Genomic DNA, 24,881 nt, shown 5'->3' with positions numbered 1-24,881 from the left:
TTCCCTCCTGTTGTACACAAATTAAGCCAAAATACCTGCACTGGCATCTTGCAATCTAGAGCCAAGATAAGCACACAAGTTTTCATTTCTTAAACCTTGACACAAAACCTGCTTGACTGGGTTTAGGAAAATAAATTCAGGCCTAATTCTGTATTTTAGTTAAATAAAGCACGTAAAGATTACTACTTAAAGGGTTGCTGGTGGCCTAGTGGTCTAAGTGCCCCACATACAGAGGCTGCAGTAGTCGCTGGTTCGATTCCTGGCCGGTCAACCATTTCCTGCATGTCTTCCCCCACTCTCTACTCCCCACGTTTCCTGTCTATCTTCAGCTGTCCTATCCAATAAAAGCCAAAAAGCCAAAAATATAACTTAAAAAAAAAGATTACTACTTAAGGACCTTGTGGGGAGTTTTTAACTGGTTTTGAAAGCAACTAAAATTGACACAGATGCCTCTTTGTGACCGACAAGACCACCAACAACAAGACTAGCAATTTCTGTTTCAATGCATGAAACCACAGCGAGGGGGAAAGTGACCAATGACAGCACACTGAAGAAACAGTCCTTCTTCACATTGATGAGTGACACATTTGACTGTAAGAAGGAAGATGAGAGTTTTATGTTCAATAGAACTTTCTTTGTGACAATTTAGGTCAGAACAGGGACTCAGGTGCAGGGTCAAACACAGTAAGTCACTCGGCGAAGGCAAACACATCCAACAAGGGCAAATCCTCAAATCCACAAAATCTAAATCTAAGCAAAAGTCAGAAACCGGGCAGGCAAACACAAGGAAAACAGGGCTTGACAGCATGAATACACTAGGTATCGATGACAATCTGACACAAGGGTGTATATACAGGCCAGGTTAATAGCAAAGGATGCACAGGTGTGTCTGGAAAAAAGGTGGGAAACAGAACAACGGAAGAAAGTAACATTGGACATGACACCAGGACACCAGGGTTACAAAAATAAAACAGGAAGTGGGCTAAATGCAGAAGAAAACAAACAATGTATGTAGAGGACAAGATCCGAAAAGTGAAAACATGTGCATCATCGGCCACAGGGGGCGCCAAAATCAATCAAGACAAACCAAACATCCCTCACTGTAGTTTAACAACTCAGGGCCTGATTCAAATGAGGATGGTGCAGCTTTGTACTCCGGCTAAATCTGTGCAACTGAGCCAAAAACACACTGTCTGATTCACACAGCGCACACAAAGGGTTAAATAAAGCTCTCCATAACCTTTCACCTCCATACCTCTTTGATCTCCTTCAAACATACACACCTAGCTACACTCTTAGATCTTCTTCTTCCATGCTCCTCACTGTACCCCATGCTCGCTTAACCTCCATGCGATCTGGGGCTTTCAGCCGTGCAGCCTTCTAGTATCTGTAACTCTTACTGTCTTCCAAGTTTCAAATCTCGCCTCATGGATACTGTTCACATGTTAAAACCTCATGAGACAACAACTGTGATTTGTGTACTGTATATGATGCTAATAAATGGGGATAACTTGACTTCATCAGTTATTTCCTCAGAGTTAATGACTGTGTGTTTCCACGTTGTTAAAGCAGTGCAGGTCTTTTTCTTCATGTACTCATGACCCGTCTGTTTCCTCTGAGCTCTTCAGCTGCAATCTGGAAAGCTCCCTCCATTGTTGATTTAGTCCCGAGTGCTCCTGAGTGGAGTTACTTTATCACAACCTCTGTGACTCGGTTATTGTTGCACTTTTGTGCAGCTGTGGCTGATAATAAAATAAGAGGAAGGGTTGAGGTGAGAACTGGGACAAAACCTTCGACCAGAAAATCTCTGCTGCACCTCATTTTGACTCGCAGCCTCTCACGCTCATAAAACCATGGAGGCCCAGTTTGTGCCTGTGTGTTTACACTGTATGAATGTGTGTGTGTGCAATCATCCAGTGCACTCACTAGTGGGGTCATGGGTGGTTGGGATGGTTGGGACTCTGGACAACCAATGATAAGGCTGCACAGCGAGGAGGACCACATGTCTCTTGTAGATAAAATAAAAGGACAAAGAGAGAAAGAATTAGAAAAAAAAACAAAAACACGCTGATTTTGTAACCAGAGCGACTTTGTCTCGGCAAAATCAAGGTTACACCCACAGGAGCAGACACATTTCCAGACACTGTAACAGGATTAGTTCCACCACAGAGTCGGATGCAGCTCTGTGTGTGTATGTGTGTTGCAGAGTGTGTCGGTGCTTGTGATAGACCCCCACCAACCCCGAAACACACATCTTGACACAAACACACACTTGTTGTAATGGCAGCTTTGCTCCCCCCACTTCACAAATTACTTAACTCAATTATTTCACATTTGAAAGTCGTTCTATATTCAACGCTGTGCTTTTACAACTCATTTCATGAAGCGTGAACATTTAAAAAAAAAAAGCATCATCTGAGTAAATGCCACATTATCATTCCCTGCAACACGTGGATGTGCCGGTTTCCTCCTCTGGCTCTGGGGATGAGAACAGTCCTGACCGATGGCAAACAGCTTAACACGTCTGCAGCGTCTGAACAGATTAGAATATTCTGGAATTAATTACAGCATACCTGGAAGAAAAAACAGACTTTCAAATGGCATTAAGGTCATTTCAACTTCCTGACAAAGACCAACATCTTTAGCTGACACTTCCTTTGTGTGCATGCGTTGATTGGTATTTAAAGCACAGTGTTATGGTTGGGTTCAGAATGATTTCTGTATTAAAGCTGCAGTAGGTAACTTTATGTCATCAGAATGTAATTAAAATATATTTTTTTTATCATTTAATGTCACTAACAAATTATCCTGACATGACATCTGATGAGCGCCCACCCCTTTAAATTGAGATATGCAAAATACTAATTCAGCCAATCAGTGTTAGCTCTCACCAAACCAGCCAATCACAGGCTCTGCATAAACCATAGACTCTGTGAAATAATGAACAGCACAACCACTTACCTATGGTAAAGCCAAAACATTTAGAGCTCCCCCTGGTGACAGGCTGTAGCATAGGTCTTTAAGCCCGCCTCCTCCATTATATCAAATGGAACATGATACAACTATAAAACTAAAAGACACATCAACATGCCGTCCAAGCTGTTAGTTGTCTTTTATTAATTATTTGATGTTGAAAAAGATGATTGATTGACAGCTCTGTTGTCAAACATGGCTCCCGCTGCTTCTTTACTGGATGAGCAGAGCAGTGGACTGACAGCAAGAGAAATTGCAACACTAACGGTCAAATTCCACCAGATCTGTGTCCAGTCCATCTCTTATTCATCACGGCACCGGAGCAGGAAAAATGTCTATTCTAGTCAATGTGTTAACTTCCACTGGATCCGCTCCATCCTGTTCCAGCTCCGTCTCTACTCCAGCAGGTTGGAGTGCTCCGGATCATGACACATCAATCTCAACAAAGAATGTTAAGCGGGACAGGAAGTCAGGTACCAAAACAAAATAAAAACATCCGGTTAATTTTCAGAATAAAACACTCTGTGTTATCACCAGATCGTATTTCACTTAACTACAGCAACAAACCGTCATGATGAGCGGAGCCAGGCCTGGAGTCAACAGGTCAGAGGTTTTCAAAGGACCAGAAGGACAACATGGAGGAGGAGAGGATTGGATAGATCTTCGACTCAGTAATTAACACGGGAAAACCTCGGTCACATGACTCTAGCTGTCCGGCTAAAAACGCAATCGAGGGGTGTGGACAGACAAGACAGCACAGAGCCAGACCGCAGCGGATCAGAGCTGGACTGGGCATGGGTCTGGTGGAAGTCCAATGTTACACAGGAGTTATTGAGCTTTTCATAACCATGAGTGTCTACTTCAAACCAGCACAAGAGTCTGTTCTGGTGTGGACAGTACTGACCTGAAGGACATTTTTTCTGTAAGTTTAATGTGTTTTAGTTAGCAGAAGGGGCGTGACATTCATCCTACGGCTCCACCAGCCAGTTAGCTTCTGTGCATGTCTTGGCTCTAAAATATGTCACCAGCCTAAAATGTCAGTTCTGTTAAAGGTGACATATCATGCAAAATCGACTTTTTAATGGTTCTCTACCTGAAATATGTTTCCCTGGCATGTCTACAAACCCCCCGAAAATGAAAAAAATCCATTCTGCCCCTGTTCTGATTTCTACACCTTTCTGTAAATGTGTGCTGAAACGAGCCGTTTCAGACTTCTGTGTTTTTGTTACGTAACAACAATATCCGGTCTGTCACGGAGTCAAAGCTCGGAGCTTGTTCAGCCCATAGACTGTATAAAATACAACCCAACCCCTCCTCCGTTTTTCATTCCCTGCACACGTGTGCTAACAAGGAGCTTAGGAGGGAGGCATGCAAGTTGTAGGCTGTCTTAATAAACACAAAGGTTGGTTTTACTCCCCACGTCTGCAGATTTGAAGATCTAGTGGATGATTTTTATTTTCCATGGAAAAGTGCTAGCGCTAGTTAGCATAGGTACATGTCGTAGCTGTAGCTGTAGCTGTAGCTGTAGCGACACACGTCTACATACTGAAAAAATAAAACAACAAGAAACACTAAATCTGTGACCAATCGTTCAGAAAGGTCCTGCTGCCTTTCTGGTAGAGGTCGGTTTTACTCCCCACGTCTGCAGATTTGAAGATCTAGTGGATGATTTTTATTTATCATGGATAAGTGCAAGCGCTAGTTAGCATAGCCACATAGCTACATGTCCGTAGCTGTGTACCAAGGCACACGTCTACATACTGATAAATAAAACAACAAGAAACACAAAATCTGTATCCAATCGTTCAGAAAGGTCCTGCTGCAGGCGCCTCTCCGTCAGGATCAGATTCTGGATCAGATTCAGAGGGTTGAAGTAACGCTATCTGTGATCAGCCGTGTATATTCAGCCAACATGTAAACATTAGATCAACATGCCAGAGAACCAACAGCACATCCACTTCCTGAGGGGGCGTGGTCAGAGGGAAAACAGACTGTTCTGAGGAGGGCTGAAGAAGAGGGCTTTTCAGGCAGACCAAAATCTGATTTCAAAGTGTTTTTTTGAGCATAAACTTTAAAGACATGTTTTGGGAACCTCTTAGACCAATAAATATTGATGAAAAAAGCGTGATATGTCACCTTTAAGACACAGTGTAGCAGTCGAACCAAGCACGCGATTATGATAGCAACGATACGTGTATCTTTTGCTTTTCAGGTATGGTGAAACAGAGGTTGCCCGCCAGCATCCTTTTGTAAAGACTGAATGCAGGTTAGTGTGTAGTTCTGTAATGTTTCAACGAAAGTGCATGAATGTGCTCTGAAACAACACACATAACCCAACGCTTAGTGACATTTCTGTGAAGAAGAACCCCTCCATCACTCTGTAAATCTCTATCTCCCAGCTGTTTCTCTTCCTGTCACAGCTGGATGCACTTTCAGAACATCTGTGTTTCTGTTCAGCAGCATCGCTTCGTCTCACAGATGGATTCATCTCACAGCTTTGTTTCTCTGCAGTGTTGTTGATTCACTTTTGGAGGAACAACTGTCTGATGGACATGTCACGTGTCATGCTCAACTTTAGGGCCTCAAGGAGAGTGTAGATAATTGATTCAGAATTATCAATAATTAAAAGTATTTGGCATCTTTAAAGACCGCTGATGACGCAGAAAGGGACACAGCAGAGATCTTGATGCTGCGTGATTGAGTGGACTAAATTGTTAACCTCTTTTATTCACTCAGATCAGAGTGATGCTCTGAGACACATTAAATGAGGACACACCAGAGGACGGCTCCTCTATGGCATTAAGTTATGAGGCACATTTTGAACTTGATAAAAAGTGATATAGATCAAATGAAAAAGCTCAGAGTGTACAGGGAACTGTGCCAGTGTTTGATTTTCCTTCTTTCTTCAGGTTTAGCAGAGCTGATTGAGTTTTGACTCCGGTGATACTGAGGTCCTGTCAGAGACGAGGTGTTAGGAGACGCAGGGAGTCTTATCTCCTCCTGAAGAACTCTGGGTGAGGATACGACGAGCTCACTCCCACACAGGGGCACTCAGTCACTTAAAGAGAAATCTTTGGCTTTCGCAGCCCTGGAGTTTTTCTTCTGCTTTGAGAAAAATGTCAATGACAGTGCGAAGAAAATCACATTTTTTCCTGTGTGTAATATCTTCTTAAGCACAACCGGCTGAGCCTCATTGAGCTCACAGTGGTCGGTAGAAGAACACAGAGAAACTAATCTAAAGGAGGAAATGGAGGAAATGTTTGAAACAGCATAAAGCTGCTGAACAAATCCAAACATTTCTCTTGTTTTATGGACATGTCTGAATCAATTTGAGCATCATGACTGATATCTTTTTAATGAAGAGTTTTTATGTTCTGTGTGGCATCTGGTGCACAGTGTGAAACTAGTGTGTCTGATGAACACAGCTCTAGAAAACAAGAGATGATGCTTGTTAGAACTCCACATTTAACATCAGCAATGTGTTAGAAATCAATCTTGGTACCCACCTGCTGTCACCTCATGACGTTAAAGCCTCCTGATGTAGCTTGACTTCTTCTCTGGGCGTTGTCTTTGTTTACAGTCCAACACCTCAGAAGTGAGAGTGAAGCTGGTGTTGAGAACCATTATCTGAAGCTGCATTTACATGTAATTATCTGTTCATAGAGACAGGCTAAATCATCCTCCTGATTGCAGCCAGTGCTCGTTGAAACGCAAATAGACATCTCTACTCATCCTGCTACAGACAGAAACCAGAACCATCATAATCCCATAATCTCTGTCTCAGTAGATGTGTGTCTAACATGAGTCTGGTCCTGCTGGAGGTTTCTGCCTGTTAAAGGAAGTTTGTCCTTGCTGCTGTAACTTACTAAATACTGCAAAGTGCTCTGCTCATGGTGGATTAAGATGAGATCAGACTGAGTCTTGTCTGTAAGATAGGACTGGATCTTATCCTGTCTTGATGTTGGGTCTTTGCTAATAATATAACAGAGTACCTGCTCTGTTTGGAAAAGAGTCTTCAGATAATGTTCTTTGTGATTTGGCACTTTATAAAAAAAGATGAATTGATAATCTGGTCCCAGGTTGGGTTCTGCATTTCTATATACAATTTGTAAATGATAGTTTAGAATAACTACTGATTTGTATGGTTGAACACGACACAGTGACTGCCCTCGGATTCCGAGGTTTCAGCTGCAAACGTTTATGAAACAGGTGCAGATTCCTCACATGTTCACACACGTATCAACAGCAATATGTAGCTCTCATCTGGTATCTATGTAACAGGGTTAAAAATACACCATTAATTATTATTATTTTATAATAACACAAATGATACCTGTGTGTTTGTATGTGTGTGTTGTAGAGCCTCTTTGTAATTTGTAAGTATTTTTATTTGCAGTATCTTCTTCTGGTCAATTTCTTCTTTGTTGATTTTTGACCTTCATAATTGGTTTGCCCCCTTCCCTCTCCCCTTTTGTATGTTATCCCAGGGGGAGAGGTAGATTTCTGTTGCTTAACTTTCATATCTTTTGTGATTTTGCCCTGTATGGCGTTTTAATGTGTTTATTAAACAGATTTTACTTTTATTTCCTTTGTATGTAATGTCCAAAATGATATTTTGGACGTGTTTAAGAAGGCTAGCTGAACGTGCACATGCTTTGTGCTAGTTTGCGTGCACTGAGGTTTAAGCTAGCTGAAATGTGCTTTTATCTGTGCAGGAGCGGAGGCGGGTTGCATACCTTGTAAAAAATATAAGGTTCTTTTCTATCTGTGAAACAGGTATGATTCCTGTGTTTTATGTCTATAATGTGTGTGTGATGTTTTTGCTTTGTTATTGGCTGCCACCCTTTTGTATGTTATCCCTGGGGGAGAGGTAGATTTCTGTTGCTTAACTTTCATATCTTTTGTGATTTTGCCCTGTATGGTGTTTTAATGTGTTTATTAAACAGATTTTACTTTTGTTTCTTTTGTATGTAATGTCCAAAATGTTATTTTGGACGTGTTGAAGAAGGCTAGCTGAACGTGCACATGCTTTGTGCTGGTTTGCGTGCACTGAGGTTTAAGCTAGCTGAAATGTGCTTTTATCTGTGCAGGAGCAGAGGCGGGCTGCATACCTTGTAAAAAATATAAGGTTCTTTTCTATCTGTTAGACAGGTATGATGACTGTGTTTTATGTCTATAATGTGTGTGATGTTTCTGCTTTGTTATTGGCTGCCACCCTTTTGTATATTATCCCTGGGGGAGAGGAGCGGAGTCTCACTGGTTACGTCTATCACAGCAAAAATCACTGTGAACAGTGAACAGTTCATCACAGCACCTACAAAAAAATTAAATGTGTAAAAGAAGTATTTGCAAAGTCGAGTGGAGTTGAAGTTTGTTTTATTTTTCTGCATATTCTCACTAACCTGGAGCATCATTTTTACTTGAAATTAATCAGAAGGGCATTCAAAGGGCCCTTTTGTGCATTCAATCCAATGGAGAGGAACCCAGAGGGCACCTTTTTAGCAATTTATTGACTCTAAGGGCATCCAGAGGGTACTTTTTTTTAGCATTTATACATCGGAAGGGACTTAAACAGTTACTTTCAGACATAAGGGCACAGGTCTAAGCTCTACACATCTCTGTTTGTGAGCACCCTCAAAGGGACTCACCTCATTTGACAGAGTCACGGACATTTGTTTTGAGTAGACTCATTTTGTTGTGTTACCTGCTACTTTTATGCCTCTCGCATGTAATAATCAACTAAAATGCACAGTATCCCAAAGACGACACTGCTAGCTCCATATTGAAATACACTGCTGTCATGTTTCCACTGATTATAGTTACTAAAATGACAGAACGAGAAGCTAACAAATCTCTTGATGACAGCTGATCAATACTTGTGTATGAGTTACTGTGAGTGTGAAGGAGGGAAAGGGCGGATCGATCACTCTCTGCCCCGTGATTGATTTTAATGCTGACCACTCGTCATCTTTGCCCTTCACTGGAAGTAAACTGACAGTGAAGAGAGCCAGCTCCTGTGTACTCCTCATGATTGATAATTAGAGACTCTATGATCTGTGGTGGTAACACAGTCACATCTAGTGGTGACCAAGGTCCTCAGATTCATTGAGCCAACCAATATGGCTCATTTGCCAGAAAACAGTCGGTGGAAACCTTCACTTATTAAACGATATCACCAGGGAACCATCACAAAAGTCATTCACACAGTATTCATTATTGGTTATCAACAACATATGATCTCATTGTATACATTTCTGTCTCTTTCTGCTCTTTGGTATTTTTAAAATGTGGATAAATTTGGGTTTTAATGTGAAATATCTCAATGAATAATTGATGGAACACCTTTATTTACACCTGTTGGCTGGTTTTGGAGTATTCTGAAATAAAATAGATGTCAGGACCCTTTTCATTATTTCATCCATTCTCTGCTGCATCTTGACATCTACGAGTCCACCTGCTTTTTCTGAAGAGTACAGTGAAAACAGCTCCAAGTTACATAACTGAGCTGCTGTTGGTTTTGAATTATGCGTTGCTACCTCCTGAAGGTTACAAAGTCTTGTATACGCACTTAACACCAGAGGGACAAAGTGTTCTCTTTCTGTCAGAGCCAACTCTTCCATTCCCATCAAAATACATTAAAACCTTTATTTACTGGAAAACACTGTGTGATTCTTTCTCCACTCTTTTATGCACTTGAGCACAAACAGGCTGAATTTATCAACCAGGAGTTCCTTGAGTGCATCTGAAAGTTCATACCCTAAAGAAACAGGACGGGTACTTGCTGGTGCTGACCTTTCACCTCAGAGAGTGCTTTTTATTCGGAGTGTACGCACCATGCTCTACAGCCAGAGGAAAAACACTAAGAGATAGATGCAGACGTCTGGTCTGGATGAGCAGTTTTGAATCGTGTGTCACTTTTACTGGCCTATATCACTTTTGACTATCTTGCTTCTGCCAAGGTCTTACAATAAGTTTTTTTAAGTGTCAAATTTAGACCCATAAGTTTGTGCCATGACTTGATAGTCAGACATGACAGACTACACATTGGAATCATCACCAGCAAATGCTGATGTTGGAAGAAAGAAGGGTTGGTCTAGATGACACCTGCAGATGCTAAAGGAGAAATTCCACCAGATCCGTGTCCAGTCCGTCACGGCACTGGTTTCTATTCTAGTCAATGTTTTAACTTCCACTGGATCCACTCAGTTTGTTCTGGCTGCGTCTCTGATCCGGCATGTCAGAGACCCTCCGGATCAGAGACGCAAGACTTCTAATGTTGCCAGATGCCGGAGCACAACGCATCAATCTCAACAGAGCAGATTGAGCGGGACAGGAAATCAGGCACCAAAACAAAATGAAAACATCTGGCTAATTTTCAGAATAAAACACTCTGTTATCACCAGATCATATTTCACTTAACTACAACAACAACAAACCGTCATGATGAGCGGAGCCAGGCCTGGAGTCAACAGGTCAGAGGTTTTCAGAGGACCAGAAAGACAACATGGATGAAGAGAGGAGGAGGATATTCATTAATACAGTAATTACCATGGGAAAACCTAGGTCACATGACCCCAGCTGCCGGCGGTCCTGCTCCATGTCAGCTATTTCTCGTCAACATTTTTCTTTTCAACACACCATAAGGACAGGGATGTTGTTGCCAGCACTCCATAAGCTTTCCCTACGTCTCATAGTTACATCTCACAGCTCACAGATCACATTTACCCCTTATTGGTCAATGTCACTGACGAGACTGAACACAGAAGGCAGACAGAAAAATTATACATGCTACACTTACTTTGAGAGGTCGTGAGGCGCCCCAGATGCGGCCTTGATTGTCGCTCACTATGACACTACATGAAATGAAACGATAGATTTTCAGGGCCGACAAGTCTCCACACCCTTCATCTGTCAGATTGGGCTACAATCGTGCTTAAAACGTGGACTATGACCTTGGCACACTGGTTTGATTTTCGATCTGCCTTGGTCTGTCATGTTAGTGACGTTGACCAATGAGAGCACAGAGCTCTCTGCATGTGCTTAAATCACTAATGCAAAAAAACAAAATGGGGAAGCAGAATGAGAAGGATGAAGTAAGAGCTGTGAGATGAAACTATGAGACAGGAAAACAGGAATATTCCTGTCTTTGTGATGTGTCGTCGAGGGACCACCACGACAGACTGAAAAAAAGATGTTGGCTAGACGACACACAGAAATGCAAACCCAGCAAGTTACTAGTGTTTGCATTTCTGTGTGTCGTCTAGCCCCGCCCCTCCTCCTTCCAACACCATCAAATCAGTCGTGATGATTGGTCAGGTAGTCTGTCATGTCTGCCAATCAAATCAAGGAACAAATTTAGGGCACTGTTATCACCACAGTTATCATCGCAGCAGACAAAAACATTGTTTAGCCTGACTTTGGACTTTGGACTTTGGACTTTCTGTCAGGAGGCTGTGAGGAGTCCTAGATGTGACCTTGATTGTTGCTCACGATAACACACTACCCAGGATAAACCTATGTCTGTTCAATCTGGCTTTAATCGTGTTTATATGTCTGACCTCGGTGTAAGTTAGAAAGCAAGATTTCTTTGGATTTTAATTGATATATTTGAATGAACCTATACCTCTGTTCTTTTTAACCTCATAACCCTTTTTACAGCTAAACATTTAAATCCAGTGTTTTTCTCGACATGGCCCAGAGCTGAGCATATTCAAACTTGTGTTTCAAATTCACCATCCTGCCATTTTAATTAAGAGCAGAGAGACATCTTATCTCTGCTGTAATTAATAAGAAAGAGCACAGTTTCTGCTCCCCAGAATGAAAATGATGAGTGTGTGTGTGTGTGTGTGTGCGCGCATGTGTCCGTTCATGTGTGGGATATGTGCCTGTGTGATAGCATAATAAAACAGTCGACTCATCCCTTCAGTCCACTTATCTCCTCCTTTCCATTCAAACCCCGAGGCTGTTTGTGGTGAACTAAACATCAGATACTGAAAGCAAATAGAAGTATTTTCAAAATGTTACAGCTCCGCTTTAAAAACTGTGTACTTGTATTATTTATCCTCTATTGTACAAAGTTTATTATCTGAGAACTGTACCAAGTTTTTATCTATTTTTTAACCCTTGTATGATCACATTTCATCATCTTATCATCATCTTATTATCATCATCACCATATCACAACACAGTTTACAGTTTCTTCAGATAAAGGGATGATTGTCTGATCATGAACTATCTTGTTATCTTGAATTATAATCCTGTTATCTGAATGAATTGAGTGTTATCTTAAATAATAAACTCTAATTTTAATAAGATCTCTTCCAGACTCATTGGTCATGTGTTATTATTATTTGGTATTTCAGCTCAAGTCAGATGCAGCTAGTTAAGGATATACTCATGGAGCATTCATATATCCACACACACCAAACTGAAAATTTGTTTTATCTAATGATCAAACTGAAGATGGAATATGTGTTTGGTGGAGGAGTACCATATGAGGGAGAAAGGTTAGGAAGCCTCCAAGGACCCATGATTGACAGGGGCCCTGAGGAACAATGGAACGTTTGTGGTTGTGTAGTAATGAGGCCCAATGGGATGAATTCCATGGGGCCCAACATGGCTGGCAGCGCCCCTGGGTGCAAATCCTCATGTAATAAAATACACAATCTAAGAGTTTTCCATCTTAGCAGGAACAATAAGTTGTTTTCTTTAGTTGATGAAATAATTGATTTGTTATGTTATGAAAAAAATGTTTGAAATGAAAGGAAAATTGCAAAAAAAAACAATGCCCTTTGCTACCAAGCCTCCTTGATAGAGTTCAATTGTCATGAATCATTCTTACTAATCCCCTGGCTGTGTTAAATGCTTGATTCTGATTGGTCAAAACTCCTTGACAACTGTTATTAAATTTGACAAGCAAAGCCAACACTTGGGACAACCTGATAACTCACACTACACTCATCAAATCGATCAGCCGACGGCACATCTCCTACACTGTTTAGGATTTCACCTCTTCCTGTTGACACTGTTATAAACAATAAGACAATTTTAATATTATTACAAGAAGTGGGAAAACAGGGAGGGAGCTGCGATGTCTAACAAATAGATGAGACCAAAGCAAACTGAAGACAGTTTGGTCTTTGGCATTGTCACAGGTATGGCTGAGTTCAGAGGAAACACAAACAGAGAAGTTGCAGGGAGTTATGGATTAATGCCAATGTTTAAACTTAACAATGTGATTTAAAACAGATAGGCAGGCTAATGTTTCACCTTACTATGAATGAAAATGTTATGTTTAATGTTATTTCAGCCTGTAAGTAATGTTAGAAGACTATACCATTACTATGGAAATGGAGGAAAGTCACTGTGCAGTGGCAACATTTGTTAAGCCTCTTTGCAACTGTTGAGTCACCAGTGTTTAGGCATGCATAATGCATTATGTAAGCTGATATTGTTTTATATTCTAATGTGCTTTTGCTTTACTTTAAAACATTTTTTTTTTTAAGTATTGGTTTGTATTTTCCTTGTTGATCTATCCGAATAAGAAAGAGTAAGCTTTAATGAAGGGGAAAAAAAGCCTTGTCACTGTTCACAGTATTGGATTTGATTTATTTCATACGTCAAGAAGCACATGCCAATCCAACAAATCAACTGCAGGAAAACACTGCAGGAAAATAGGGAGGCATGACAAGGATACTCCAGATAAGCTTTCAAAAGCTTTCGGTAGGGGGCCCAACATGAAATGAATAATAACAAGAAAAACACATCCCACATAATACAACAAAAGAGACAACAAACAACACAATAGTCCCTAAACACTACGTGGCCTTGAGTTTTTACCTCATAGAGCAAGAAAATGTTAGACAAGAAGTTGTCAAGCATTCCACAGGCGTGGGGCAGCAGAGTAGAAGGCCCGGCCTCTCACAGTGCAGAGTTTGGTTGGGGACAATGGAGGTGGTTGGTGTTGGTGGAGCGGAGGGTTCTTGTGGTGGTCGGTTGGTTTAATAGTTCTTTCAGGTAGGTAGGGGTGTTTCCATGAATGCACTGATGTGTCAGCAGGGAGATTTTGTATTCTATTCTAAGTGAAACCGGGAGCCAGTGAAGTGATTCCAGGATGGGTGTGATACGGTCATGTTTGCACACTGTCATCAGGATCCTATAGCGCAGTTCTGGATGTATTGCAGCCTTTGAAGGCTTTTCTAGGGATCCCAATGAGAACTGCGTTAAGGCTGATTTATACTTCTGCGTCTCCCCTACGCAGCAGGGGCTGACGCAGACATGAGCACCACATACTTGTGCGTCGGTGTGTCCGTGTCGCGCAGAAATTCTCCGCCGAAACGTCTGAGGGCAGTGTGGTCTCTCTGATAGCCGGCCGCCTGCTTCCGGTCCCGCTACGATCTCTGTTTACTTTTCCACAGAGATTCAGAGCGTGTTATGTTAATCTACAGCTGATACATGTTGCTGTTTATCATACAGACATGATTACGTGAAGAATAGAGAGGAGGAGATGAAATACACGGCCGATGTGCGGCCGATGTCCGGGATCCCGGAAGTGCTGTAAATGCGGGAAAGACAAAGCCGCCGAGCGGTCCAATCACAGAGCTTGCATTTTGGAGGAGGTGCACGTCAGCTACGTGCGTAGGCCTCGGCGTAGGTACGGGAGCTACGCGGACCCCCGGCGTAGGCTACGCCGTTGATTCAACGCAGAAGTATAAATCAGCCTTTACAGTAGTCTAGCCTGGAGAAGACAAAGGCATGTTTTTCAGCATCGGGGAGAGAGTGAGGGGTTGAGTTTAGCAATGTTTCTGAGGAGGTCGAGGGAGGTTTTACAGATATTTTTTGATGTGGGCCTCAAAGGTGAGGTCAGGGTCAATTTTAACACCCAGATTTGTGGCTATGAATGAGAGTTCATTCATTGGTTTTTATTCTTACAAAATAATGGAAATCAAAATCAGGAACTGATAAGTGGAACCAGGATCAGAATTGATAAGATTTAAATGGTACCCAACCATTTTTTTCTCTACCAAAATAGTAATGCGATGATGTTGCCTACTTCAGCTTTAATAAAGAATAAAAATCCAAGACAAAGGTTCTACTTTTTTTGTGCTCCACATTTGAATTTTACAGTAGCTTAAATCCAACTGCTTCTAGGCTCAGTACTATTTCCTGAAAACTCCATAATAATTTCCCCTTCGGTAACAAACACATGACCTCTTCTGCAGGAAGAAGATGAATCTTCATTCTCAGATTGCAACAGACGTGTCCCCTCCCCCTCATCAACCCCTCCTCCACCTTCTCCCAGAGCCATAATTACGGGTGCATGCAGTCAATATTGCACCCAGTATACAGGTTACCTACTGTATAGCTCCTCCTATCAGCCAATCTGCTTATTTTTGCACACATACTTCACCATGGGCAGGAAATAATAGGACTGGCCCCTGTGTTAATTGCATTTTGAGATTCAGAATTATACAGCAGTTGGAGTCTGAATTAAGTTATTTCCAGGCAGCTATACTGCGAGGATCCTTGTGAATATTAAAAGGTTGGTTTGTATAATCTGGGACATGAATGTGATGCATACCATTGGCAAAGGTAGCAGTGGGGGAGTGATGATAATGTGGATGCAAACATTTGCTTAATCTGTCTGACTTTAAAAAAGGGTGATGTTGAGAGGCCGAGAGGTTCGCCTGGAGGGGAAAGTGTAGAAAGATTTCATCACTTGATGCCCACTTAATTCAAAAGTTGTGTGGATGAAGCTCTTTTCTTAAGCAGTAACTGCACATGCTATCTTTATCTGTTTATTTTGAGTTAATAAAAGATGGCCCGATGCAACACAGCGGAGGATTCTTTGCAGATTTCACAAACTGTTGTCCGGCTGAGTCATCATTGTGTTTAATCAGCCAGCAACAGCCACAAAAAGAGATATTTGTTTGCATGAAAATGAAGGAAAAAAAGCAATGAAATGCAAATATGAATGCAGTGGAGTGGTGTTGAATTTCAAGCAATCAGCAATGGCAGGTCACCAAAAGGTTTTTATGAACTACAAAGGCTCTGGTCTTTGTGAGCACACAGGAGGATAAAATTAGAGAGAAGTTGATCTGGTGACAGCAGAGTTCACAAAATGTTCAATAATCAGACTTCAGAGTCATTCGCCACCTGCCGTCCCAGCTTCCTCAAACACACCGCAGAGAGGAGGACTGAAGAGCAAACTGGGGATGCTTATTTTCCATTATCTGGGATTTACACTGGGACAACGATGAACTGCTTCTGCCAATTCAACAGGCGACCAGCCAGGGATATGTCACGGTGACTGTTATAGGTACAATGAGAGGACTTCCAAACACGCAAACCTTGTTTCTGAGAAGTTATGAGAGCTGGGAGAAACTTGAAAGGATGCAATACAGTTCTGCTCAGAGATATGTGCAAAAAACATACTAATAACCTGCATTTAAACATGGACACTTAAAGTGATTGAATACTTTTTCAGTGATATCCGTCATTATTTAAGGCCTCTGTGCACCCCAAGTGTTTTAATTATGTTCATTGGAAGTTAGGCATGTGCTAACCTGGGAATAAAGCCACGTTGATATCATATCAGTTATTGTAATTTCCCCTTTTTGGCTTTAAAATACCATACACAATAACATCCAAGTTGCAATTAAGATGAGAACTGATTTGGCAGTGGCCTGAACACCAAATAAAAAAAATGGCGCCAACTGGCCCTCGTTTAGAATAATTAAAAGTAAATTTAACAGATTACACAAGACTGTTTATGCATCGTAAATATAGCAACAAACCAACCATGAGTTGGCATCAGATCCTAAGTTGTAGACACAGGATTAATACTGAAGTTGAGTATCTACTTCACTGCTTAGAAAGAAGTAGTTATGGTGTGGTACTTCCTCATCATGAGAATGCAGAGCTAGTATAGCTGCAGTATTAGACCTTACTGCTGTTATTCTAGGAGGACGTTGAGGAGACTGTTGGCACTTGAAATGCTTGATTATTTTCCTGAAATAAACACTAGATGATGACGAGACAGCTTTGAAAAAAACAAAACAGCAGGTATGAATCATTTTTAAGAAGCCTTCCTTTGGTTTAGTTTCTTAATGGTGGTGGTATTGTTGCAGGAACTACTACATCAAGCTGTTTTTTTCTGAATATAAAACACACAGAACATCATGTAATAGAGAATAATAGTAATAAACTTAGTGCACAAAAGCACAACTTGAGGTTCAGTGTCATGCCCAAGGGCTATTCAGGATTGAACTGCCAACCTTTGATTGATAGACGACCGACTCTACTCACTGAGCCACAGCTGTCTTGGTTTTAAATAATGAATTAAATTGAAATGTTTCTGGGAAAATGAACACTTGACTGTCATGATAGTGAGTGTATTGTGTGACATGTATTTGGATTCAAACTTTGGCCCATGTTCCATCAGTTATTAGGGAGGCAGGCTTTATGACCTGTTCTGCTGTCAGTCACCAGGGGGAGCTCTAAACACTTTGGTTTCACTTCAGGGGAGTGGTTGTGCCGTCCACCTTTTTTATATATTGTCAATGGATTGTGTGTGTGTGTTTATGTGTGTGTGTGTGTGTGTGTGTGTGTGTGTGTGTGTGTGCAGTTTATATGCCACGAAGATGTTAAATTGGTATGACAAATTCCAAATCCCAAACATTTGAAGAGTTTGTTGTAAATTTGGCCCATCATGAAAGTCCATTTTATTTGTTTTTAATGACAAACATTATATATCCATCCACTGTAGCTTGCTGCTAAATGTGTCATCTGTCTCTGCACTTTGGTGTAAATGGTTCAATAACTATTATTTGAGAACTCAAAGTTCACTCAGGAGATTCATGTTGAATGAATGAAAGGTTCTTTATTGCAACACATATCATAGTGATGTGACTTGACAGAAGGTCTTAAGTGTATGGGAGATTTTGAGTTTGAAGGAGCAGCAGCAAAGTCCCCCATGTAATCCAGGCACTGGTGGATGCTGATGACTTGCTGAGACCGGATGGATGATTAATGAAGACTGATGATTCTGCAAAAAAACAGGCAGAGATGGGTAGGTGGAGGGGCGTGCATGTATCTTCAGTATGAAAGAAATGGAGGCTCATATTTTAAAAAGAGAGCAGGCAAATGATAGGCTAACAATGAAGTTATGCCCCTGTGCTTTTGGATGATGAGACTAGCAGATGAAACAGCTGATTTACCAATGAACGCCCTAGACAGTGACTGCAGGAAAAAGCTAGTGGGATAATGAGAAATAGGCTATTAATGCAAATAAAGTCTTGTTGACTGAACTCACACAGGAGCTTCATTTATTAACTTACATTATCATACATAAAATCTACTCACACCATACTCTCAATGCAGGGGGCAGTTTTTTTTATATTCTTTAACACAGAGAAACAATTTGACATTCAAACTGTTTGTTAGTCTGTTATTTTGATTTTTGTGACCAAGACATAAACAAGCTACAGTGTTTGAATACCAGATCATACACTACACACTAATCACTAACATACTCAGATGTTTACTTAATAGATATGAAGGTGACGAGATTAGTCATGTACAAATGATTCAAGGAATAAAGAAAATAAAGCAGTACTAAAGCATAAAGTGTGGAACCATTCTGACAACAAACATCATATAAATGTCAGATGTTCTTGAGGCTTCAGTGGACTCAATAAATGACCTCTTTGAAGATCAGAGTCCTTGTTAGTGTCAGAGGAATCTTGAGAGGAATGGATGCTTGATTTTTCTTTGGTGGTGGATGATTAATGTGTTGAGCTGAAACTTACTGTTATTGGACTAATATTCTTTAAAAAAAATGGAGGAAGGTGCGAGTCCTGGATTAAAAAAAGGTGTATGGTTGAGGTGCTCTTTGGTGCAGTCTTAGACAACCAAGAAAAAAATCACAAGGTGCTCTCTTTGGAATGCTTTTATCGTCATGGCACGGTCATGGTGACCTTTAATAAACCACCCTTTTCAGTGTAAAGCCTTCATCAAGATTTCAAACAGATGTTAGGAAGCAGTCAGCTCTTTTAAAATTGTTCTCCACCAAAAAGAAAGTTGCACTGGGGCTTGTAGTTGGTGTTTAGAAATAAAACCTTCAGTAGATGGGGCATTGCATATCGTCCCATATACACAACACAACACGTGCAATAACACTGGTTACATGAAGTTCAACTGTCAACTCTGCACTTAAAGAAAAGGTCATGTGGCTGCATTGCTGTTATGCAATTCCAGATAATGTCTGGCCATAGGGTAGTTGATATTTCCTGTTTCAATGGCATATTTGTGTTCGGCTAGGCAGTCATGTCAGCGTCTTTTTGTTCCATCAATCTCGAAATCATTGCAACTGGGACGTTGTAGCCTGTAAATGAAAACAAGTATTTTTACAGCCTTATGCAATGATTTATGCTGAAAGAGTATTTGTCTGTACTACATTTGTGCAGTGATTGCAGAGGTTGTATTTGTATGATCCTTTCGGTTTTCATCCCAGCCATGCAGGTTGGATGTTTGAAGAAAGACCTGGTATATTACTCTGAATGATGCCCCAGTGTTTGTTAATTATTCTTTAAAAGTTTTCTGCTTCTGTCCTGTGTTTAGTAGTCTGTGTTACACTCTTGTGTATGCTGTCTGTTGGGTGGTGTTTCCATAACCCTGTTCCAGAAAGCGAAAAAAACCATTTAATCAGTTTTGGCCACAAAATCCTCCTCTTGGTCACATATTCTCCTTCCCCGTTGAAAAGTTTTTACCAATAGATAGAAAACTGCCTTTTCTCTTGAAGAGCTTCTAGGTATTTGACTGACTTTTTTATAAGCAATTTGGATTTTGACATTTTGTCTTTCTTCTGTTTTTTCTTCATGTGTTTGTAAAAGACCTTGGTCAGGCCTCTCTTGTCAAAGAGGTTTTTAATCTCTATTGGACTTCTTGGTGAAATAAATGTTACATAAAAATGTAAGCAAACCTGTGCTTATTATTATTATTATTATTATTATTACCTTGTAATAGTAAGCTGTGCATTCGGTACAATGCTGCTTCTCTGAATTAGAAGTTGCACTCACCAGACATAGATTAGTCTTAAATGCAGAGAAAACTCAATTTGTGATGTTTTCCAAGGCCAAACAGATTGATTTGAAAACTCTCATCATCACTTCTAATGCAGGCATCAATATAGAAAGGGTAAAGGTTTATAAACATCTTCGTCAACAGGCTGTCGTTTTCTACAGGAACAAATTCTGCTTTCCTCTGCACTGTAAAACCCTGGTTGAGGCAACTTTTTTTAATCAGTTCTAGATAATTTAGACATTTTGTGCAAGCATTATTCAGCATCAACATTAAATCCACTTGCTGCTGGAAGTATAAACGTCATATCTGCGACAATGTTTTGGTTAGTTACGGTCTACTAGTTAAGATGAACTGATCTCTCTGTGGTGAAACCAGACAACGACTCAACTTAAGTTACAAACTAACTAGTTTCAATGTATGGTTCAGGGTGGACGTTACTCCCTAACTTAGTACACAACTTATGCGCAGCTGGTGCAACAGGCTGCAGGTTCCCAGAGTTCATTATATGCTTGGAAGATCTCCAATTAGGTTTTTTTTGGACAATCTTCTTGGAACTCACTTCAAAGCACTTTAAAAATGAATGCACTGGTTTCTTTTAGTCATTTAAAAACCTGAGTTATAAACCTTTTAACATCTGATTTCACCTATTTAACTGTCTTTGTTTTAACATTACTGTTTAATTGTTGTCTGATTTAATTGATCATCATTCTTTTAAGGTTTTATCTTTTATTTGGGCTTTGCTCGCAATGATTTTTGAGTCTAAAAAAAGACAATTATACAAAGATAAAGGAAAAGCATGTCTCCCTTATCTCTGAATGTCATTAAATAAAACAGAAACTAATCGAGTTCTTCTTCGTTTAACTGTTATGTCCTTAAAGTTTTCTTCAAATTGGGGAAACAGCGCCCCTCTGGATTTTACTGTCAGTAGGTGTGGTCGTAAAGAGTACTGCACTTCATTGACAGTCACATCTTCTCAATTAATCCTTATGGGAAAAAAAGAATACTATTACTGTCACCGTCATACTACTGGAAACAGTAGTGCCATGGTACTTAAAACTATTAAGTTCAGCCGTCTGTGGTTATGGCGTTGCAATATGAACAACTATAGCGAGTTAAAAATGTCTGAAAACAACGCGAGAGTTAGCTAACTGCTAGCAAGTTTAACAAGTTAGCTAATGTTGACGTTAGCTCAGCTGGCAGCCTCAGGTGGTGGAGAGGAGAACTAATACTGAAGTAATGTGTAAAATCGAATTGTCTGTTTATAGATGGTTTATGTTTATGAAGTCACTTGTTGACGTTGTGGATTACATTGTTAGATGTGGGTTGTTTAGTTGAGAGGTCTGGAGTGCAATACGTTGAATTTAAATAAATATAATGCTAGATAGATGTGAAGTTATGCATTGCTTGCATGCATTATATGTTGTGCCACTATTCTGCACAATTAGCTCAGCATAACCTTCACATTATACGTTTTTTTTAACGATATTTGCATTGTTTTTATTATTATTAATCTGTTATCATATATTCAATCAATCAATCAATCAAGCTTTATTTTTGTAGCAACTTCCATACAAATCAAAAGCAATTCAAAGTGCTTTACAGCGATTGAAAACAAGAAAAAAGAGAAAATACAATATTTTTTATACATTTTTTTAGTGTTTTTTTATTTTTGTCTGTGCGCTACTGTCTTTTTTGATTTTTGTGAAATGTCTGAATTGTCCATATGTATTTCCATATGTACTTGCGCAGGGTGAGAAGTAGTGTAAGAAGGGAGAAAAAAAGAACAGAAATTATATTAACATTGATGTAACTCTTTCGGTGTGCTCATCCCCCAAACATACAAAAATATTATCAATAAAAGGAAATAAAATGATGGCAAGACATATTTAAAAAAACTAAAATGGATTTTAAATAGAGACTAAATCTCATCTACATAAATAATAAATAATAGATAAATAATAAAAACACATTTTTTAAAATAATAAAACAAAATTAATATCAATATAAAACATTAAAGGACTAAATTGTTTTTTTTCTCTTCCTCCACGCAAATAAATTATGTATTTACAGTCATAGCCTTGTGACACAGCTGAGTGCTGAATTTTAAGGGTCCCTGTAAAAACCTGTATTTCAGAGGGGTTTAAATGGTCCAGACCTGCTGCTGTCAAACTCTTAAACTTTGACTGTAGATCTAAAGAGTTCCTAGCTTGTTCTCTTGTGTCTGTGGTCAGCTGGAATTTATAGTTCAGATGAATTCCAGTGCTGTACTACTTTCACATTTATCACCATGAGTTCCTACGACAGCAGCTACAGCACAATCCCCTTCTTCTCTGAACTCAGATGATTATTTCTTAACGACAGAAACAATGAATAAATCATCAAAAGGCTTAAATATTTAGCATTAATAAATAACCAAAAGGTTTGTGGTGAGACTGCAGATATAGGATGCGTTCACTGGTTTATGAACTCTGTTTGACTTTTTCCCCTCGTGTTGGCTGAGCTGTTTCAGACTCTGTGACACTTCAAAGCAAACAATGGTCACATCTACCGATAGAATGAGACAGTTTGTTTACAGCAGCAACTTCATGGTGCTGTATCTTAGTTTTTCTGTATTGCACTTAATATACAGTATATTTTTGTACACACACATTAAAGAGGTGGCTTTGAATTCATGTGAGGCTGGTGCTCTTAAGTGCTGCATTGCAACAGGTATTACTTTCTCACACATCTGCATCTGTAGTCGTAGTTATGTGTGTTACCTGTCTATTGAACTGCAATGCAGGTCCAGAACTGGAGGTTTTGGACTAGTAGTGTTGATTAGCCCTAAATGCAGGTGTCCGTACTGTATAATAAATGGACGTAGCATCCGGGACGTCACTGTGAAGTGCTGTTTGGAAGCCGATGGAGCAATATTGGAAATGCTGAACTCAACCTAGCGTCTGCCGAGCTAGTGTGAGGTTTGGCTTTTAAAGGTGACATATCATGCAAAATGGACTTTTTAATGGTTCTCTACCTGAAATATGTTTCCCTGGCATGTCTACAAACCCCCCGAGAATGAAAAAAATCCATTCTGCCCCGTTCTGATTTCTCCACCTTTCTGTAAATGTGTGCTGAAACGAGCCGTTTCAGACTTCCGTGTTTTTGTTACGTCACAACAATATCCGGTCTGTCACGGAGTCAGAGCTCGGAGCTTGTTCAGCCCATAGACTGTATAAAGTACAACTCAACTTCTCCTTTTTTCATTCCCTACACACGTGTGCTAACAAGGAGCTTAGGAAGGAGGCATGCTAGTTGTAGGCTGTCTCAATAAACACAAAGGTCGGTTTTACTCCCCACGTCTGCAGATTTGAAGATCTAGTGGATGATTTTTATTTATCATGGATAAGTGCTAGCGCTAGTTAGCATAGCCACATAGCTACATGTCGTAAATGTAGCTGTGTACCAAGACACACGTCTACATACTGACAAATAAAACAACAAGAAACACAGAATCTGTGACCAATCCTTCAGAAAGGTCCTGCTGCCTTTCTGGCAGAGGTCGGTTTTACTCCCCAAGTATGCAGATTTGAAGATCTAGTGGATGATTTTTATTTGTCATGGAAAAGTGTTAGCGCTAATTAGCATAGCCACATAGCTACATGTCGTAGCTGTAGCTGTGTACCAAGACACACGTCGACATACTGACAAATAAAACAACAAGAAACACTAAATCTGTGACCAATCGTTCAGAAAGGTCCTGCTACAGGCGCCTCTCCGTCAGGATCAGATTCTGGATCAGATTCAGAGGGTTGAAGTAACGTGATCTCTGAGCAGCCGTGTATATTCAGCCAACATGTAAACATTAGATCAACGTGCCGGAGAGCGGAGGGCACATCCACTTCCTGAGGGGGCGTGGTCAGAGAGAAAACAGACTGTTCTGAGGAGGGCTGAAGAAGAGGGTTTTTCAGGCATGCCAAAATCTGATTTCAAAATGTTTTTTTGAGCATAAACTTTAAAGACATGTTTTGGGGACCTCTTAGACCAATATATATTGATGAAAAAAGCGTGATATGTCACCTTTAAGGCCAAATTCCACCAGACCCGTGTCTGGTCCGTCTCTGATCCGTCACAGCACCGGATCTGAATCTTTGAATGCCCAACAGTAGTAAAACATGAGAACTGTAATATATGGCAAACATTGAGCATCAGACACTTTATTTCTTGTATTTTTGGTGTTTTTATACACCAAGTTTTCATGAAATGATCTGTATATATTTAAAGGAAAACTTATTTAATCTAAATAATACATGTCTGCTTCCTGGTGGTCTAATGATGCTCATTAAAGACAAAGAGAGATTCACTTCTTCTCCTAAGCTGTACTCTCTCGCCCTATATATTTACACATAATAGAGGGTTCACTCTAAATTTCACTTATACCTTTTTCAATATCATCCCCAGGTCTGGAGTACAGTTGTTGATATGTGAAGCTGTTACGTGACCTCTGTCTCTCTCTCAATGCAATACATGTGCATGTTGTTTTTAGTAGAGGCGCCCTCTTTTGGGGCACTTTTGGCATCGTCTTTTACGCTGCACTTGACTGATTATAAAACAGTGCCGCCACTACATCGGTGTGATGCCGTATGAGCTGTTAAGAATGTCAAATTCACTGAGTACTGTCCTTGGAATATGCTGTTCTTCATGAAAACACCAGTCAACACCGACAGACTGACAGCCAAATTCCACCAGATCCGTGTCCGGTCCGTCTCTGATCCGTCACAGCACAGGATCTGACAGATTTCTATTCTAGTCAATGTGTTAACTTCCACTGGATCCGCTTCGTTGTGCTC

The sequence above is a fragment of the Notolabrus celidotus genome, chromosome 9 (genome assembly GCF_009762535.1).
Source record: "Notolabrus celidotus isolate fNotCel1 chromosome 9, fNotCel1.pri, whole genome shotgun sequence".
Taxonomy (NCBI): Eukaryota; Metazoa; Chordata; class Actinopteri; order Labriformes; family Labridae; genus Notolabrus; species Notolabrus celidotus.
This window is presented reverse-complemented; position numbering follows the sequence as displayed.